A 6,000-nucleotide genomic window follows, 5' to 3' on the forward strand; every position below is an offset into this window, starting at 1 on the left:
TGTGTCAAGTGGCAATCAGCTCATTTTACCGGTACTCTGCAGTGTGGCATGTCTCCCAAATGATTTCTAAGGCTAAATAAGTATTTTTGTAGGTAAATCTGGGGGGTGTGGCAGCTTGGAGAGCAGCGGTGCAGCGGTGTGGGTCTCTGGCTGCAGCGCAGCAGCTCCGTGACACTGCTGTGTGACTGGCCGGCGGTGGGTGCTCTGGGGCGGGGGCGGCCGGTCACAGCCCCCGCTGCTCAGCGCCCGCTCCGCTGCACGGTGAAAACAGCAGAGATAACGGGCTTTCAGATCCGAGTCTCCAAACCAGAAACGTTTGTAACAGCACCGGAAAAAGTCGCTAGATTTGTCGCTAGTCGCTTGACAAAAAAAAGTCACCAAGAGGGTTTGGAAAGTCGCCAGATTTAGCGAGAAAGTCGCCAAGTTGGCAGCACGGTGTAGCCGACAGCCGCACAGCACTGCACGCTGTCCCCAGAGCAGCATTCAAGGAGACCGATTACTCAAACAAGATCACACAGTTTATAAAAACATTATGTTTTGATTGTAGTTTAAAACAGTTTTACACATCAGAGGACTACCATATTCACACACAGAGTACCCAATAGTGTCTATTATCATAATCTGTAAAAAAAAAACAAAAAAAAACAAAACGGTTTTGACGAGTTAACTCGTCGGCGGTCCTGAACGTTCGGCACGCTGTGACGAGTTTTATCGTCAATGGTCGCGAAAGAGTTAAAGCAGAAGTGAGTGATCCGGTCGTTTTCGCTAATGCTGCGTTCCAGGCAGGCTTTTGAAATCGTAAATTACAGCTTCAAGTCACAACTTACGACTTTGTAGCGTTCCAGGCAACCCACTCGTGTTTTTCCGACCTGTTTTACCGGTGAAAGTCACTATAACGGCCACTCGTAACTTCTGACCCGTGAACTCGTACCAGATCGAACTGGTACCACTTCACGGTCAGAAAAATACGAGTTTCCTTGAACGCACCATAACAGTCCTCGTCGCTACGTCACCACATTCACGGCGTTCCTTGGCTGCACACACAGCCCTGCATGCCGTTCTCTCTCCTCATTGGATAAAAACTGTAGGATACGATAAATGTTTTCTCTTTGGCTCAGAGCAGAGCAGAGGGACTGAGAGACCCGCGTTTCAGTCCAAACACTCTATGTAAGTGATTGCTGTCGGAAGATAGAACTATTTAAGACTTATATTAACACAAATATATCACTCACTTCTGCTTTAAGGGAACTGAATACTCTGAACAGAGAAAAGATGGCCGCAGCCTGAGGGAGCGCAACAGGCATGTCTGCTTTCTTAATATAGCTCGACAAACTATCCTTCTCGTGCTATACACACCTCTGTCATATCGCAGTGGGTAAAGTCCTGCTCTCTCTTCTGTCCTGTACTCACCAGCATCAATGGTACAGAGATTGAACTTGTGGACAGCTATAAATATCTTGGAGTGTTTCTTGATAAGAAACTCTGTTTTGACCAACATGTCGCTGTCTGTCACAACAAAAAAAGTTCAACAACGTCTTTATTTTCTCAGGAAAATTAGTTCTTTTAATGTGTCCGTTGAGATAATGACTTTATTTTATAGAAGTTTTACATCTGTTTTAACATTTTGCACTATTGCTTGGTTTGGAACTTGACTTGAACTTGACTGTATAACAAAAACAGGCTGGGTAGCCTCATCAATGTGGCCAGCATCCGGCCCCTCTGCCACCTATTTGTGGCCCCCAAACTGTTATTTCTTCAGTATGTGTTTTGGTTGGGTCAACACCTTTTATTAATTTTTTTTTTTTTTTTCAGCGCCGTTGTTACAGATGATACACATCTATGTCCCTGTAGCTACATTTATTGTCTGACCTTCCTTCATGGGGCTGCTGCACATACTGTCAGTCCTCCTGTGTCGACACGCCCCCTGAGTTGACGACATGGGAGCTAATAAAATAAATAAATAACTGGTAGTATTAATCAGTCAAAGTTCTTGTTATCGGTTAGGTTAATCATGTGCACTTGAATGCACTTTGTCTCTGAATGCACTTGCAAATTAATTACTCTGCCCACTATGTGTTGGTATGTGTTGCTATATGTGCTGTTTTTCTTCTTAACCGAGGTTGATTGGGCTGTGTATGTTTTATGTGTATTGGATGTTTTTATGTGTTTTGGACCTCCTGGCTGCAAATCAATTTCCCAACAGGGACAATAAAGAGAACTTTGATCTTTGAACATCTATCAGATCGAGGGGGGCGGTGACGGAGGCGAGAACTCAAGAGCTTTAGGTTCATTGTTGTTTGTTGAGTTTGCAGAAGAAGCAGAGGGGTCAGACTTCAGGAGACAGTTAGCCGAGTGGAGAAACAAATGAAAACAGAATGTTTTATAAGTTCACTAAAACAAACTAAAAGTCACAACCTGTGTTTGGGCATTTATTCCAGAACTTAAACCCTTAGTCTGACCTTTAGCACCACAAATAGAGTTCAGGTAAGGTTGTCAACTCTTTGACAAAGAAGATCGGATCCATAACCAACATCCTCCCACCAGTGCTTAATTTGTAAATCATTAAGGTGCCGGAATACAAAGTACATATGACAGCGCAGGAATGATGAGATGGGCACAGGTCCCGTAAATCCAACAAGATTTAGGGAGAGTAAAAATTATATGGCGGATTTGAGCAGGGAGTGCTGGTTGGTCGAATGTTTTGTCGCTTGATTTTCCTCCATTCAGTGACGCCATGGAGAGAGTTTTCCTCAATTCCCCTCAGTTCAGTGTAGCACCCTGGCCCTAGTGTAGCACCCTAGTGCATCCCATCCCTGACCTGTCGCTGAATGTCCCACACTCTTCTCTGCTCAATGCGCTCTCCTCTCCTTCTGAATCTTCCTGCTGTAAAATCAAGCAAGCTGATGCAGATTCCCGCCTGTTGCTCCGGCTGTTGGTGGATCACCTGGCTGACTGGCTGCTAGTGCTGTAGCTAGCTTGGCTAGCTGTCTGTGAACCTGGCTAGCTGTTGCGGCGCTAACCTCCCGTTTTGCTTGTTAACATGGCCGCTGCAACTGCCCTCGTCGCCGCTTGTCGAGCTTTTCTGCCTCGACTGACTCGGACGATTTTGAAGCGTCATGCAACTCTTCTTCTTTTTGAAAAAAATAAGTAAATTTAACTGTCTTTTTGACATGTTTGCGTTGAAATAGTAACCTTTCGTTCCTCTCTGCTTGCTCCCCAGATGCGGCAAAACAGAACTTTTAAATGACATTAAATCTTAATAAACAACATGAAATTTTTGGGATTTGTTCTGTAAATTAATATATGAATATTATTATTTTAGTTTATACATTTTTTTATTATTATTTTTTATATACGAGAGGTACCGGATCTGCCCAAATAGGTCCCGGAACACAGGCAAGCCAAAACCAAGAGGACACAAATTAACCCCTGCCTTCCAGTAAACAAAAAAATATATATTTTTTTTTACATTCCCCAGTAATCATTTCTGTTTCGTTTACAGTAAAACAAATGTATTATAATTGTTTTGAATTGTATTGATAACTGTTAGCCTACTGTACAGTACTCAATCTTTCTTACTGTATTTGTTGTAAAAAATGTGTAATCGCTTGTAAAAAAGAAAGAAAGAAAGAAAGAAAGAAAGAAAGAAAAGGTAGCCTATTTTGTTTTTACATTTTGTCATAGTAGCTACTAATGTGAGTAATTTATTTTTCACAAAAAAGTCAACTGAGTCGTTTCATTTAAGACCAAACTACTGTGATTAATTCAGGAAAATGAGTCAAATCATCAAACGAGTTTAATGACTGAATCATAATGTCAGCTCAGTATAGAGTAATACAATTAATAATAATATTCCGTCAGTGTTTCATTTGTTTGACTCACTGGTTGCTGAAGTTAATAGCTAAAACTAAAGCTGTTTGTCACCACCTCATAGTTACAACGCTGCTAAATGAACTGGTTGCCATGGTATCTCTGGGTGGTTGCTAGGATGCGGTTGTTAACTGTTGCTGCTTTTCTTCTAACTATGAATCTGTAAAAGTGTTTTAGTTCTGTTTTATTTTATTTCGAACAATAATTACACAAAGCAAGTAAAAGATAAAACTTTAAAAGATAAAACACAGAGACCCTCATTAAAATAACACGTAGAAAGATTAAAGTAATTCAGCCACGTCTCTTTCTATGGCAGCTAACTTATCGTGTGTGTGGTCATTCACATATTATACTTTCTTATCAAAAAAAGAACTCATCCCGTTGCGTCAAATTAAAAAAACAAAAACAAACCAAAATAAAAAGTCTTACCTTTGATAAATGAGCTCGAGTTGTGTTGCAGTGTCTGTGAACTTTGTCTCCAACAGAAGTCCGAGTGGAGTGACCCCGTCTTTGATAGATCCATGGGAATAGTTTGGAATGACTGACAGCTCACAGGAAACAATGTAGACTGAGTGGTTGACAACAGCGCCACCGGAGCGCAGTGGCCAAAACATATATTACACCTGTAGTAGTTTTACAGAATGAATGGAAAACGGTGCAGGCATGGATGAATTATATTAACTTATGTCCTTAACTTAATGTTCTTATAATAGATCCATGGATTCACGTGTGTTTTTAACATTGCCTCAGTTGTGTTAATCACAATCAGAATCAGAAATTTTTTTATTGCCAAGAGCAGTAGCCTACCCTAAAGGTGGTGTCAGGTGCAAACACAAAAGGTATTATGCATGTGTTATATAGAATTTAGGATGTATATACAATAGAATGAAGATAGTAACAGTGCAGAGAGGTGAGGGTCTGGAAGAATTTGCGATTGTTTTACTGTAAACAAGAACAGAGCTGCAAGTCTGCATTGAATGTGACTGATCTTCTCATTTCCTTCAGTGAGCAGTTTGACCAGCAGGTGGCGTCCTCTGGCATAAAAACATCACCTTACATTACTGTAAAGCAAAAAATAACTCATCTTTAAATGTGTTTTTCATTTAATTACAACACAGTGAATGCACACACATATTAATAAATTATATATAGGCCTACCTGTACAACGTTGCTTCGTCCTCACAAATGAATAATTGATCCAGAGCTGTTTCCTTATTAGTTCTTTATTGACCAATGGCCTTAAGTTTAAAAGTTTTAAATACACATATTTTCTTCATCCCACCCTCCAGAGGAGTTTCACTCCTGCTGAAACAGACAAAATGATCTAACTTAACAGCTGAAACATTAAGTGGTCATCCAAACACTATGAAGAATATACAAAATAATGATCATGACAATAATAAAAAATATTAATAACAGCAATAATAATAATAACTCCTCTTCAGACAGAAGCCGTTGTTTGATTGGAACATGCAGGTTTAAAAACAATTCAGTGTTGATGTAGTGATGATGTTAAATCAGTGGCTCCAAATGGTTTGTTAGAGAAAGTAAAAACAAATATAACGCAAAGGAGAAAAAAAAGTTACAAAATGTTTTTATATTATAAGTTCATACAATTTAGCAAATAATACGTCCTGATTAAACTGGTTATCATTCGCATAAAACTATTTTTATACCCAAATATGCTTCCTGTGTTAGAATTCACTAACCCAACTAAGTTCCTGTCTGATCACTGATCAATATTCAATTTCTTTTTTTTTTTTTTTAAATATGAAACACATGGAAGCATCTTCATAAACATTATCTGAATTTATTCGGTTTAATGAACTTATTACTTGATTAATAAATCAATAAACTTTAAACTTGATGAATTACGTTTGTTTTATATTTATCTGTGTGTTTCAATGTGTCTTCATCTTCGATTGATTGACTGATTGATTCATTCATTCATTCATTCATTGACTTTATTTGGCACTGACACCTCAGGGAAACGTTAACTTCAGATTGTGGCTGTGCAGGTCCTAAAAAAACCTAAAAACAAAAAAGAAATTCCAGCATCGAGATAACACTCAATAACATCACCCATTTGTCTCTGGGGCATTTTTCTTCGTATATCAACTCAATAATAGA

This window comes from Trachurus trachurus (genome assembly GCF_905171665.1).
Source record: "Trachurus trachurus genome assembly, chromosome: 14".
Classification (NCBI taxonomy): domain Eukaryota; kingdom Metazoa; phylum Chordata; class Actinopteri; order Carangiformes; family Carangidae; genus Trachurus; species Trachurus trachurus.